The sequence below is a fragment of the Dermacentor albipictus genome, chromosome 8 (genome assembly GCF_038994185.2).
Source record: "Dermacentor albipictus isolate Rhodes 1998 colony chromosome 8, USDA_Dalb.pri_finalv2, whole genome shotgun sequence".
NCBI classification, from domain to species: domain Eukaryota; kingdom Metazoa; phylum Arthropoda; class Arachnida; order Ixodida; family Ixodidae; genus Dermacentor; species Dermacentor albipictus.
The window spans coordinates 121076225-121090499 of NC_091828.1; the positions used below are offsets into that span (position 1 = coordinate 121076225).

Consider the following 14275-nt stretch of genomic DNA (forward strand, 5'->3'; position numbering starts at 1 on the left):
TTTTCAGCGATCATTTATCTAAACGCCTTCAGTCTATTGTCGCTGTTCCTCTCCGACTTCCATCCCGCCTGTTTCGATAAGAGTGGGAGGACTTACGGAGCGACGCGCCACAGTCCGATATTGCGAGAGACGCCTTACACTGGCTTGCCTGCCTGCCGTGTGCGTATATAATACGTATGCGAAGCACACCATGACCCAAAACCGAGTCTGCCTGCTGCCTTTTCTTTCTTTCTCTTTTTTTTGCTTGTTTGTTCGTTTGTTGCTGCTTTTCTCACGTGAACGTCGTTCGCTTAAATATGCTCCGCCAATTTCCAAGAAAGCGTGCAGCATTAAAGCGATTTGCTCTCTATCCATGTTTCCGTTCTCTCTGTCTTCCGTATGTATAAGACATCCGGGCAAAGAACTGCTCACCAAATTCAGCGACGTTCTTCTCCATTCATTTCCGAGAACGAAGGGGCCAGGCCAGATGCGGGAAACCAAAGAACCAACAAATGTACGCAGAATTTACAAACTAACGAACGATGCAACCAAGAGGCATGTGCCTATCAATAAACATAAAAACCAGCAAACAAACAAACACTCAGACCAACAAACCGGTTTCACTTTGACAGTTTATACGTTGTATACGCCATAGCCTTCTACCGGCTTGTTCCCATTCGAAGCGTCCCTCTTTTATTTATGCGTGCTACTCCGCCGCCGTTCTGTTTGCGTCCTCGCGGCTTCTCTTTTGTTATTTTTCCTTTTAACTCTGTCGATCTGAGCCTTAAGCTTCGCTTTTGATGGTCACGAACTGAGAGGAAGGAGTCAGCTTCGTGCTCCTCTTCTGCAGCATCGCTCCCGCTCCGAGCGCCCTCTGTTTCACAGCCATTCCCTGATGTAATGGCATCGCGCGACGCGTAACTCTGAGTGCAGACAAGAAAGACGAGCCCCCGACTCGCACCGCCCCGAATAAAGAACAAATAACAAAAAAAACATCAAAGCCAAAACAAGGGGGATCGACGGACGGCGCTATCCTCGCCTTGGTGTCACGTCCAGGACTGCCAGCAGGCTCAGGCATGCGGCTGCAAAACAAAGTCTCTTTTAAAGGTTCCTCCCCCGCCATCCTATTGTTTTAGGGATCTACTTTGGCGGACCCCTACCCTGCACCCTGTCCTTCCTAGGCGTCTCTTTTCTTTCTTTCTTTTTTTTCCCTCTCGCTTTCTGTCGTTTATGCCGTTTGCTCAGTGTTTGTCGCCCACCCCGGGTGTGGCGTGCCTTGAATTGCAAACGCCCACTCAACTTCACTTCCTCGTCCCCTCCCTCCTCCCCGATCCTCCTCGCTTTTACCTCGCAACCCATCCCTAGCCTACCGTCGCTGCTGGGCCGGGGAACCCGTCACCCTCTGGCTTGATTTAAGTCCCTAGACCGGTAAACGCGTAAGGAGATGGTGCTTGCTGTTGCGTTTCTTGACTGCGTTTACATTTCTCTCTCTTTCTCTCTCTCTCTTTGATTTAGCCTTCCGGTAAGTTCGTTTAAAGGGGCTGCTCGCTTGCCTGCTTTCAGTGAGCTTAACCTTTTGTTTTGTCCAGAATTTATCGTAATCTTTTTTGTCCCGTCATGCTGAGGCTTAGATTCCTCGGAGATTTTTTTTTTTATCATGCGTGCCCGCATTATTGCTTAATTGCTTGAAATGTTGCTTTAAAAAGGCATTTCCTTGTATGTGTGCCTTCATTTCGAATACTAATAATTTTCATGTATTACGTGCGCAGATGTAAATTCGAGTAATGTTACGGGAGTCTCCTTGTCGTTTCACAATTGTGACTTATCAAGAATGTTTTCTTTTTCTAATTCCTTGACATTTTTTCGAACATTTCCGACGCTAACAGATGAGTGAGAGCCAATAATTGTGTTGTGGCATGCTTTATCATGCCACGAATGGGAAGGCACGAAAAAAGCACTGTACTAATGAAATTGCTGAAAACACAAGTGACTGACGCAGGAAAAAGCAATAAGGAAGAAGAAAAAATTAAGAGGAAAAGTCTGTGTGACAAAGCAACTCTTATCGAAAGATACTCTTACGTCGAGGACTCTTAACTCAAGCCAATATTGTCTAAATGTCACCAGTGGGCTGAGCCTTCTTAGCTTCCCTATTAAAAAAATAATAACACATGCGTGGTTCCCGGCCCAGGTGAACGATCTAACCAAACAAGCGGGTTGCAACCCTAACGAGCGGGCCAATTGCCTGGCGCGTGAATTCACGAACCACGCCCGAGCTAATGGACCGGCTCTCACACAGGATTGCCCCTTCAAAGATCATTTTACCACCTTTCACGAAATTACGTCGCATTACAGACACAGCAGGAGGAAATTCTCTCCCCCCAGCCCGAAACATAACAGGGCTCAGGCCGTTACTTCCAGGCTCTTACAGACAAGGTACTACCTCACCCCCAGAGCGCTTAGTCGGATGGACCCGAACTTCCCGCAGTCGTGCTCCAAATGCGGTCACGCGTGGTGTTCCTTCAATCACATGCTCTGGCTGTGCCCGTACAACGCGGGCTCCGACCTTCACTACAAGTCCAAGTGGGACGCCTTGCTGACGAGCTCGGATTTCACGAACCAACTACAGGCCGTCCAGAGGGCCCGCGACGTCGCGGAGAGTCACCACCTCCCTGTCCCGTCATGGGCGGAGCCACCAACTTCATTGGGGAGCCTTCAGTTCCCCCCAATCAAATTCCTCAGTGCACTCTAATAAAGTTCGTGTCACTGTCATACATGTCCCACAAAACACCCATGTCCAAGAATCCTGTATGATTTGTGGAAACGTACGTGTCCTTATAGAACCTACTACGTCCTTTTGAAACTATTCGATACGGTGGTTTTCAGACACGTGGATTTCTTCGATAACAGGACAGCTGATTGGGCAAGTTGGTGATTTGTAATCGGGAGTGTAGAGTGCGAAGGTTAAACGTGGCCAAGAAAAGGACAAGCGTGGTCTTTGTCACTTGCCTCGCCGACATTTAATTGTTCACGCTGTACACTCGCGATACTTCGATAAGGTCGTTCTGTTTTATTCCATTAGAAACATTTCGCAAACATCGTTAAAACCGCGTGAAGTCAGCAGCCAATGAAGCCAAGCAAAACTTGGATAGGAAAATACATGTTCCCTTTAATTGAAATGTAAAAGTAACAAAGGAAGTGGTTGCGCATGGTTGTACGTATTTAGATGAAAGTAGGCGAAAACACAGGTTGAAGCTGATGCGAAACCCAACTCGCATCACGTGGTTGCCTTAGTGTATTTGTGACTGCCAAGTAATTTATCTCCTCGCTTCCCCTTGTTCTTCTCGGTATTTAAAGCATACGCAACACTTTGTCGTCGCTTGCTTGTTTGTTTGTTTGTTTGTTTTCAACAATCGTGTGGTTTGCGTCCTTTCTACGCTGTTTGCCTACCGTGTCTTAAGCTCTGGACCAGGAAAAACGTGGAGTGACGTCGGCGCTTATGTCAAAGCAAAATGGCTATCGCTGTGCCTCCATTTTTTTAGCAATACTCTAGAGACCAAGTCGAGAAGTCCACTTCTAGACGTTTTGAAACGAATGCAGATTCAATGCGCTGGTTCACAGCAATGTAAACTGCGAGGTTGTGTACACATCAAACTGACAAAGCTTTATTTACATCTTTCGGGTGACTCGGACGTAGGCGAAAAGCGTTTCACAAACTTGACAAATAGTCCGCGTTCCCTTGAAGACGTCTTCAAGAGGTCACATTCGGCCGCTGCTCTAGCACTGTCATCTCACAAGCATACATATGTCCAAAATTTGCACTCGCAGCGATTAAGTGAGAAAAAAAACACACTCTGGTAGCCTTAAGAAGTGAAAGTTGAGCAGGTTGGTAAAAGTTCATGATCATCATCATCAGCCTGGTTACGCCCACTGCAGGGAAATGTCTCTGCCATACTTCTCCAACTACCCCGGTCATGTGCTAATTGTGGCCATGTTGTCCCTTCTTAATCTTAAACTTAAATCTTAAACTTCTTAAACTTCTTAATCTCATCGGCTCACCTAACTTTCTGCTGCCTCCTGCTACGCTTCCCTTCTCCTGGAATCCAGTTTGGTTTTCTGATTTTTTTTTTATTTTTGCCAATTTTTAATAAAACATTTGACCACCTAAATCAAGAATTTGAAACCAACAGTCACAAGATTTTAGGTTTATCTTTTAAATGCAACAATTCTCGCCAAATTTGATGCCACCGTTGCCGAGAAAAGCGAATTCTCCTTTTACATTTATTTAAATTGGGGCACCCGTGCTAAAGCTTCCTCTTAAGGATGTCTCGATGCGCGCCTCCGAGCTCCCGCGTACCTGAACCGTGCAGTCCCCCTATGTCTCCGTTCAGACAGAATAGCCCGAACCAAAATCAACTGCCGTCGCAATGCGTTTTTCGTGTTTCGCTTCTCTACGCGCACTCTATATCTCTGGATGGGTTGTTCATGACTCACGCATCTGTGACAGGCCTGACAGCTGCAAGTTTCACCGCGTCGTCGATTACACCGCACCGCCACTTTGTGGGTGAGTTTGCCCGCTCGCAGGGGGCACAAAATTATAACAGCTTACAGGAACTGAAATTTAGGTGAGTTCGTAAGAATTCACATTTAACTTAAAGCGCAAAAAAGATACGAGGACACAAAAAGGAAGACCAGACAGGAAGCGCGCGTCCTGTGTGGTCTTCCTTTCTTCTTTCCTTGTGTTTTTTGCGCTTTAAGTCAAATATGAAATCAGTGCATGAGCAGTCTACAGTAGGGTGTATGCGGTGGCCAACCTTGAGCATTGCTTGTCTAAACATTCGTTCGGTCACATCACGTGAAGGTCACGTGAAGAGGCACGTCGCCGGGGAGCAGCCGAGCGCTTTCATTGACTTGCGTCCACTGAGTCTGGCGATTTCTCGATTTCCTCGTTGGTTTTAGGATAAAAGCTCAGCGTCTTGGCAAACTTTCTTGGTGAACCTGATGTCAGTGCTGATTCAAAGCTAATGTTGTAGCCAGCAACAACAATATTTTATTTTCTAATTAACGTAGTTTTTATTTAAATCTAGCGAAACAAAATTATTAAGCTGTGAGTGGTCACCAGGTGCCTCGACTTGTTTCAGAGGAGAAGAGCAGTGGCACTGCGTTTTTTATTTCTTTTTTCTTTTTTTCTTTTTTTTTTGTGGAGCTTGTACTGAATCCTCGGGTTGCCGCAGACTACGGTACTTCCAAAGCGCATAAGAACGCGATTATATACCGAGTCGCTGTCTTTGATGCATCAAGTGTCAGATTGACAAACATCTTTAAAGGATTTTTTTTCCTTGTGCCATTGGTTGCTGCGATGTTCGTGGTGGCGGCGTCGGGTGGTGTGAACCGCAGTTACACCCGAGTCCATACCCTTCTCCTGGCAACCCTGTTTTCGGCCAGGGACGACTCCTCCCGGCATGAGGGTCCCCCCCCCCCCTCGGCCGCCGATATGACTGCGGGGATTGGAAAGCCCGCGGAAGGCGATGCTCATACATTTACGGCCGCCCTTTATTGCGCTCCACCGACCACTGGCTGGACCGGCATCTTGAAGAGTGCAGAACAGGGAAGGCGCGTCGGGGGGGGGGGGGGGGGGGGAATGGCACGGGAATGGCACGGATTCCTTCCTCGAAGCCTCCAGAAATGACCACGCACCGTTCCAAGTGCGCCGAGTATAAGGATCCGCTGTATATATAGTTCTCTCTCTCTCTCTCTCTCTCTCTCTCTCTATATATATATATATATATATATATATATATATATATATATATATATATATATATATATATATATATAGAGAGAGAGAGAGAGAGAGAGAGAGAGAGAGAGAGAGCCCGCGTACCCTCGCGCATGGGAAGTTGGGAAGTGCAAGGGAGGGCGCTGCGATCGCCTCGTCGTAAAGTTCGGCCCAGGAAGTTTTCTTATTGCTCCTTATCGCTGGAGCTTCGGTGTCACCCGTGCAGTACATTTGAGGCTGTACGACTCACGGCGGCCAATCGGCGATCAGGAAAGCGTGAACTTATACGCGCGCGTCGTGCTCCTTCGTTTATACCTGATGAATGCATTTTTGCTCTAAAAGGAAATGGAGATTTAGGAAGACGAGTAGGAAACGATAGGTCAAGCGCTGGACTTCAGCTGTTTTGTTCTTACAGCAGAGCAGGGAGAATCAACAAATGCGCATGCGTACATCAGTGTCGTCTAGGGCGATTGCAGTGGCGTTTTTTAACAGCTGCATCTCGTTGTCAGACAGAAAAACGGACGTATCACTAATGCAACTCGTGCCTCTCTCTCTTTTACGTGATATGCCTACAAAAGTTCTCTTGCTAACGTATCATCACTCCTGGCAATTATCTTAATCTCAAGCAGTAGTGGCATGACATCTGCCGGTCAAGCAAACCATGCAGTGCGCAGGTTTCATCATCATCTTCATCTTATTTTTATGTCCAATGCCCCCAAGACGGAGGCCTCTCCAAGCCATCTCCAATTACCTCGGTATTCTTGTGCTAGCTGATTCCAACTTGCGCCTGCAGATTTCCTAACTCCGTCACAGCACCTAATTTCCTGCCGTCCTAGACTTCGCTTCCCTTCCCTTGGCACCCATTCCGTGACTCTAACAGTCCACCGGTTATCCGCCCTACGCATTCCACGGCCTTCCCAGCTCCATCTTTGTTTTCTCTCTCTTAATGTCGACTAGAATATCGGCTATCCCCGTTCGCTCTTTGATCCACACCGCATACCCATATTCGCACCGTAAGCGTATATCCAAGCCGTAACTCATATATCGCTGTATGAATAGAACTCCGAAAAACATACACCGCGCAGGCAGCCTGAGCGCAGCGAATTTCGCGTCCCATTTCACCTTTCGCCTAATCAAACGCGCCACGACTGACAGCCGTGGGCTCATCGATAAGAAGTTGTTAATAAATAATCATGGAGCGAAAGCCAAGCGCCAGCAGCGGTAAAGTTCGCCCTCTGTTCCGTGTTCCAAAATAAGAGAGAGAGCTCAGTTTCTCCTCACTGACTTCCTCGAACGTGAAGCTCAATTTAATTTCGTTGGTCAGCTGGGGACGACCAAACAATTCGGCGCGACTTGGGAAATCAAGCTCCTAACCCGGCGAGGGAAATCAAACTCTGAACCAAAGTATTCCTCGCAGGAACGGGTTCAGATCAGCCGGAGTGGTTTTGTTCTTTTGTTTCCTTTTGTTTTGTTTTGTTTTACTACCGCAAACGTAGTGCATTGCAGTCTGTCCGTGGAATAAAACTGCCGCTCTCTTGCAGAACTTTCGTTCTAATCCTTACTAAGTAGTATGAATGAATAGAAGCTGTCGCCCTTTTGCAGAATTGTCTTTGTACTCCTTAGTAAATAATATGAATGAATGAATGAATGAATGAATGAATTCTAAGCTTGTCACGTAGTTTACTAAGTTCTGGCCAACTTCACGTAGCGACGCCTGAGTTCAAAGTGCCTTCTACCGTCAAGCAGCAACGTTAGCGATGGCATCCGACACCATGACAAGTTCGCAGACTTCATACCCTATCGTTTTGCAATTCAAAGACTAGATGCTTTGTACGTTAGACTGTTTTACACGTCCGGTGGGGTTTTTTTCTCGTTTATTTAAAGAGAGTTAGTGGCAGTTACAGCACAGAAGTTCCTGCGCTCCGTTTCCTCCCTCCCCCCTTCCCCTCTTCTCCGTTACATTGCTTTAGATGCCACTTGATTCTCTTTGCTAGGAAACTTTACTATAGAAGCAGAAATATACATGACAATCTCTTACTAGCTTCTAAATACTAAGAGGCCACGATGTACACATTGGGGCCTTATTTTTGTGCTTGAATCTGCGAAATCTCAATCTCAATTAATCTTTATCTGGGACATAAATACAATGTTGTGGATATATTCACGAGGCGCTGCAAAAGGAAACAGGTATGTATCCTGAAAAGGCCTTCGCCTCGGGAGTACGCATCAGAATGCATTTTCACCACATCAAATACAGTGTGCAATGATTACATGTCATACCGAATAAGTAGAACAAAACAGAAGTATTATAATACATAGGGAACACAGGCAAATGTACACTTGACATAGGTTATAATGAACTGAATAATACACATAGAGTCGTACAGCATAGTGCAATACGTTGTGTCACTATATAAATATGAATATATGGGATCAGATAATAATAACAAGTCAAGATATGAGCTACATACAACGATGAATTTCATCACCTATTATACAGCAGTTCGAGCATCAAGTAAAATCACATTTCGAGGCCACATCTCCATCCACATCTCGAGACCTCATTCCAAGCTACCGTCATCGTGTTACCTTGGCAGAAACAAGCTCTTTGTCATTGGGAATACTACCCCGTAGCAATATGAAAACTTGCCGCCCAGAAATCGCAACTGGAACGAACCGCGCAAGTGTGAGTACTCGTGTCTCCGTAATCGTTGTAGCCGTCGTGCCGGTGCCAGTGTTTCTTTCTTTTCTTTTTTTGCTGTGCTTACTATGACGTCGACATCTGGCCATCGTGCTGTCGTCTTCGGTGTAGCCGTCGTGACGTCATCGTTGCAGCCGTCGTTCCGTGATCGACGTTTCTGCTGCACCCATTGCGTCGTCGTCATTGCTGCATTCATCGTGCCGTTCGTTATTACGTCATGACGTCATGGTCGCAGTCGTCGCGCCGTGGTCCGCCTTGCACGTCGTAGTCATTATTTGCCGTTGTCATCGTTGTGGACGTCGCGCTGTCGTCGTTCCCTGTCAGCTATACCGCTGTTGTCGGTGGCATTTCATTTTGTTGTTGTTTTCCTCCAGCTGCTTTCTGACATAATATTCAGAGAAAACCTCCAGAAAAAAATATTGTCATAAAATTAAAAAATAAGAAGAGAACCTAACGCGCCTGAATTAAACCGTTCCTGAACTTAAAGCATCCCCGCGTCACACCCTACGTCCCTGCTGGCTTCTCGCTATTGGCTTCGTTATTGATTGATCGGGTTTAACGTCTCAGGGCAATACCGGGACTCCGGATTAATTTGGCCACCTGGGGTTGATTAACGTTGAACCCAATGCACGGATCATCTTTGCCTTACGCTCCGCATCTAAGTGTGGCCAAGCCGCGGCCGGTAGTCGAACCCACAATCTCGTACAGAACGCCAAAGCCGTTGCGTCACTTAGGCGATCCTGTTGGTTTCACGAAGACGGCACGGAATGCGGAGGTACCGCTCGAATTAGGACTTTTTTCTATTTTCTAAGTGTGAGCCGTCTTTCAGTCTTTTCCTTTCGGTCTTGGGCTTCTCCTTTTGTTTTTATTTGTGTCGTTTGCACTGGGCGCAGCGAGAAACTCACTGACCCGGAGGCGGCTGGACGCGCTGGTCCGTCGAATTAATTTCGGCAGAGCTGCGACCGCGCTTCCCGCCCTCGGCGACGGGGCCCGAGAATTAAGACGGGCCGAACGGAATACGCACTGGAACGAATGTATATTATGTGCGTGCGGCCGCTGGGCCAACGGGGCGTGAGAGAAAGAGGAGGACGTTGAGAATCGGCGCGATTTTCGGCACCCTCCGCCAGTGCCCACCCAGCGGCTGCTGCGAGATCCTTGATGTATGCATATGCACTGCAGCCTGTCTCACTATATAGTACCGTGCATCTTACATAGGAGTTGCGCGCTGTTTCAGAAGCGGCTGGCCATCGCATGAGCTCGTGGGGGCTTTGAAACTCTCCCATCCTATTTACAACTATTTAGACCTTATTTACACCTTTCGTCTTTCGCTTACACTATTAAAGAAATTACACCTTTTGGGGCTCATCTTGTCCCACAACAATAATCGTCATTTGTCTTGCCCGCGTTTCCTTTCTTTAACGCTGCGAGCCCGGTACTTACCGGTCACGAACGGCTTGCGCGTTATCGGTGTGACACAACATTCTCGACAGGAAAGTAGCGAGCGCCGAGTTTTCAAGAAAGGAAACGCAAGAAAGGCAGATGACGATTCTCATTGTGCGGCAGATATACACCCCAAAGGGTGCAACCGTTTTAAGAGTGTACGCGGAAGTTGACCGGAATACGGTTGGCTCACTTTCGTTCAGGGTATCGAAGGTTGCTTGTCTTTCTTTTATTGGCACCTGTCTCGCGGTTTGCTTTGTTGTCAGTTTTCGATTGCGGAAGTGATCGACCTACGCTAACGTCCACTATCTTGTGTGTATACTGTATTGTTAGGGCGACTTTTTATGCAGTTTCCTTTGACTTTGTGATCTTGCGCTTTTTCCTGGCTATTCTGTAACCCCTACGTGTTTCTTGAGGTTTACGAATTCTCTGCAACATGCACGTTTTATACGTGGATTGTGTTTGAGGAGGCCCTCCTCCGACACTTGCATGGCTTTTGAGATCTCCGAGTAACATCGCCTCGTATCGCCTCAATAATGTAGCAGCAAGTGAACCATTCCTTATTTGTCTTTATTTTAACTGGGAGCGCAGGATTAAGACTGGGATGAGTGTGCCGTTGATGATGAGTGATGATGAGTGCGTTGGAGAGAGTAGAGCATACACGCTCGTGTGAGTCGTCAGCAAACGTAGCAGCGACAGTCAGCGTTCGCCTCCTTGATGCCGTCGAGCGAACGACCGTTTTCTTTTTTATGCGAAGCATACTAGCCGCACAACCACGCTCTTCCTTGCTGCGCCGCGCGCGGCCGCGTAGCTACCATGTGACGTCATAACAGCAGCAAAAGCGGAGGCTCAACTCGTGCGCTCGCTTGCGGCCGCGTAGCTACATGGCCGGGTCTCAGCTCGTGCGCTGGCCTGCATGAGTTGTTTCTTCGTCTAGCCGAACAAAATATAGCCAAGCAACAGCAGTTCACCAGGCTAAACAGTGGTTCAACAACTAAAATAAAGGCTAGTATGCTTCGCATCCTGGGCTTAACCTTAGCTAAGCCACAGCCATTTTTTTAGGATAGTCATTCTATTCGGCCCTGTTGCGTAAACAAAGACGCGTTGGCCGAGAGATAAGAGCCGTTGCCACGTACAGCTGAGCTCGGAAGTTTTCGGAGCACGGGGTTCCAAAGAAAAACTGACATTCGTCGCCGCTTAACCTGACACTCAGAAACACGGAGGTCAACGCACGTGTCCAGAACGCGCTCCTGATTCCCAAGGTAGCTACCAAAGCTTGAGGTGACCACTAGGTCGCGAGAAATGAGTGCACGCTGTAAATGCGGTTAAGCAAGCTCACGGCCAACCGATTTTGCGCCCGGCGTCATCTTCAGATGTAGCCGGCGCGTTCGTGAACACGTGGTTTCCGCGTTCTAGAATGGCGTGCTGACCTCGGTATGCATTGTAATGATTTCACGTCGTGTAAGCTTTTCTCTTCCGAGAACGATGTTTTATCCACGACCAAGTTTGTTTCTTTCGCGCATACCGGTCTCGGAAAGCTTGTGTGGTAGAGGCACTGCCTAAGCAGAAGCGGCGATGAATAGCATTGACGGTTTGGAAAGTTGGGCGTAGATTACTTGAATAAGTTGCCGAAGAAGTTTAGGCTTAGAGGCATAACGTAGCGGAAGGGCACGGTCACAAAGTAACACAAAATAACGCATGTCACCGATGCTTAACTTTACGCTCGGTTCAGGCTTGATACGTTTCCTATTAAAAACTGTCGATGTTGTGCTTTTCGTCACTCCCGTAGGTCACCTGGTGCATGTCTTGCTTTCCCTCTTTACATTGTGTCCTTTATACGCAACGCGAACTTTATTGTAGGCTTTGTATGTTATCTGGAATGCGTATAAACGTTTTCAAGGTCACTCCAAGACACCGAGACACTGCACTACGGTGGCGCGCGATTTCTGAGCAGACATTCTTGCAAGAATTAACCTGGAAATGTTCTCGTCGTCTGCTCGAACGCACTGGACTGAAGGCGTGGTTTTCGAACAGCTCCTCGTCGCTGGAACCATTGCGCAGATTTACTGAAGAACAGTGTCATCTTCATCCGACAAGCGGCGCTGCGCGCTACTCGGTAGAAGAACAGAACTTTCACCGTAATTTAAAGAGCATGTTGACTGTACCGTTGGAATCCAGACGGGAGTGTCTGAGAACCACGTGCTATTGAAGAAAAATTGCCGATGACGACAATACTTGCGTTGCGTGTGGAGATAGCGCAGAAATCGCAGGGCATACTTGGTTATCGTGTCCCATTATCTATCCAGTGGTCAACGAGGACGTAATAAACCTGCCCGAGACAGTTAGATTTAGGGATAGTGAAGGAAAGATGTACCTGTGGTGGAGAATAGTAAAAGACGAAAGGAATATTGATGGTGCAAAACGCGTGGTAACAAATGGTTAGGGTAACACATTTCTTTATGGTGCAACAAACCGTTCAATAAACCGTTCAAAGGGGACGCTCATGACAACCATCGATTCACCTATAGAAGTCATATACAGGAATCACCCCCCCCCCCCCTACTCTGTGGAGTCGAAGCTAAGGTTCCAATTGAGGCTCGTTTGTGAATACAAGGGTTAGTGACCTCGTCCGGTCAGAGGGACAGAAAGTTGGGCGATTTGGCTTCATGTACTTGATTCGGCGAAAGATAAACGGGGGTACAAGTGTTGTCACTCCCCCACCCCTTCACCGTACTTTTTCTCCCACGAATACCAAAGTATGATCTCTAAACCACACGATATAAGCCCGTCAGACGACCAGGCGATGTGCAACCACCGGCCAAATCACGCCAAACTAACCACCCACCTGTAGCAACACCACCACCACTGCCGTCACCTGACGGGCTGTCCCTGGCATTATAGCGTTCACAATACTGCACGCTATTAGCGAAACGAAGAGCGCGGAACGCGTGCGAATAACGGAGCTCGAATCACTCGTGCGTGGTGACCAAACGTCGGGAGAGAGGCGCGTGGGAGGAAGAAGCAAAAGAAAAGTGGCTCCAACTCTTTTCTTCCGCCGAGTTTGAAGCGAAAGCTTGCCGGCTCATTCAGAGAGAGCACCCCGGCGAAGCGTAGCGCGAACCTTCAATTTCTTGCCCCTGGGTTCGTTTCTCGAAAAGCCCCCCTTCTCTGGCAACGAAGCTCCCTCCTTGCCCCCAGCCACCCTCGTGTCAGGCGGTGCTTATAGTTTCGGCGTGGTCGTTCGCTTTGTTCTTTGCGATCCCGCTGGGGCTTTCCCCCTCTCCCTCAAGGGCTTCTTCGCTTCTTTGTTTGGGGCCACTTGCTCTTCGAAAGCGGTTTCCCATCGGCCTGGCTCTTAATTAAACCTCTCCTCCGACCCCTCTCTCGCTCTCCCTCTCTTCTGACAGCGGGCTTTCACAATATGCCGCCCAGGCTTAGTGCCGGCGCGTTCCGCAGGGGGGCGCGGCGAGGCGGACCGCGTAAGGTCCCAGCGCGCCGCGAGCGGGCCTGTCAAGCACCTCGAAGAGGAGGAGGGTATCCCCCATTGTCCGAAGCGGCCGCTGGCGGGTAGTAGACCCGACCCCTTCTCCCCCGCATCGCCAGTCTATAGGCGCGAAGGGTTGCGAAAGCAAGGGCGCGTCGAAAAGACGTGAATGGACGGACCGAGACGGACGGGATCCGGTGTCTCGAGGACTCATATTGCGTACAGAAACGGTGCTGCCGTAAGAAAAGCAGGGACGGAGAGGAGACGGGTTCTTTGTTGAGTTGAAGTGAAATCATTTTAATCTCCCCCTTTTTTTGTGTGTGTGTGTGAACCGGGAGATTGAACTATCGAACGAAGAGCTCAAGAATCGGCTCGACCGGAGGCCCGAGAAAATATGACGGAAGAAACGACGAATAAGGAAAGGAGGAAGGAATGCTCGGAAACATTTTGGAATGTCCGGACAGAATCAGTGGGATGTTTCCTTCAGCCTTCGTTCTTTCTTCTTCTTTAGCTTTTTTTTCTTTCCGTTTCTTTGTTTCTCTTGATTTGCTTCTTTGCCGACGCCTTTTTCTTTTTTAATGATGCGTCGTCCACTGCCTACAGGCTGCCTTTCAATACCTTCGCGAGAACGTGATATCTTATTCACGGTGTAACCAAGATAACTTGATCTTGGGCCAGTTGGTCGATTCTTGGGAAGGCCATCGCAGCCCAAATAAAACCGAAACAAGACCGTAGTATCCGGTCTCGTCTTTCTTGCGTCTCTTTTATTCGAGCTACAACGGTTCCGTGGTGTATGTTTTGAGCTGCCCGTTAAGTTATGCTCGTCAAGCCATAACTTAGTTTGTCGGCGATCGAATGGAATAGTTGGCTTGTCGCTTTCAGTCGACTCGTTTTA

General features: G+C 48.1%; 1 protein-coding gene across 3 annotated transcripts in view; it reads left to right on the plus strand.

The window, feature by feature from the left end:
• Positions 1-14275, plus strand: part of IRSp53 (Insulin receptor substrate 53 kDa) — a 211651-nt gene that overhangs the window by 126766 nt on the left and 70610 nt on the right. The gene's annotated exons all lie outside the window — the stretch shown is intronic.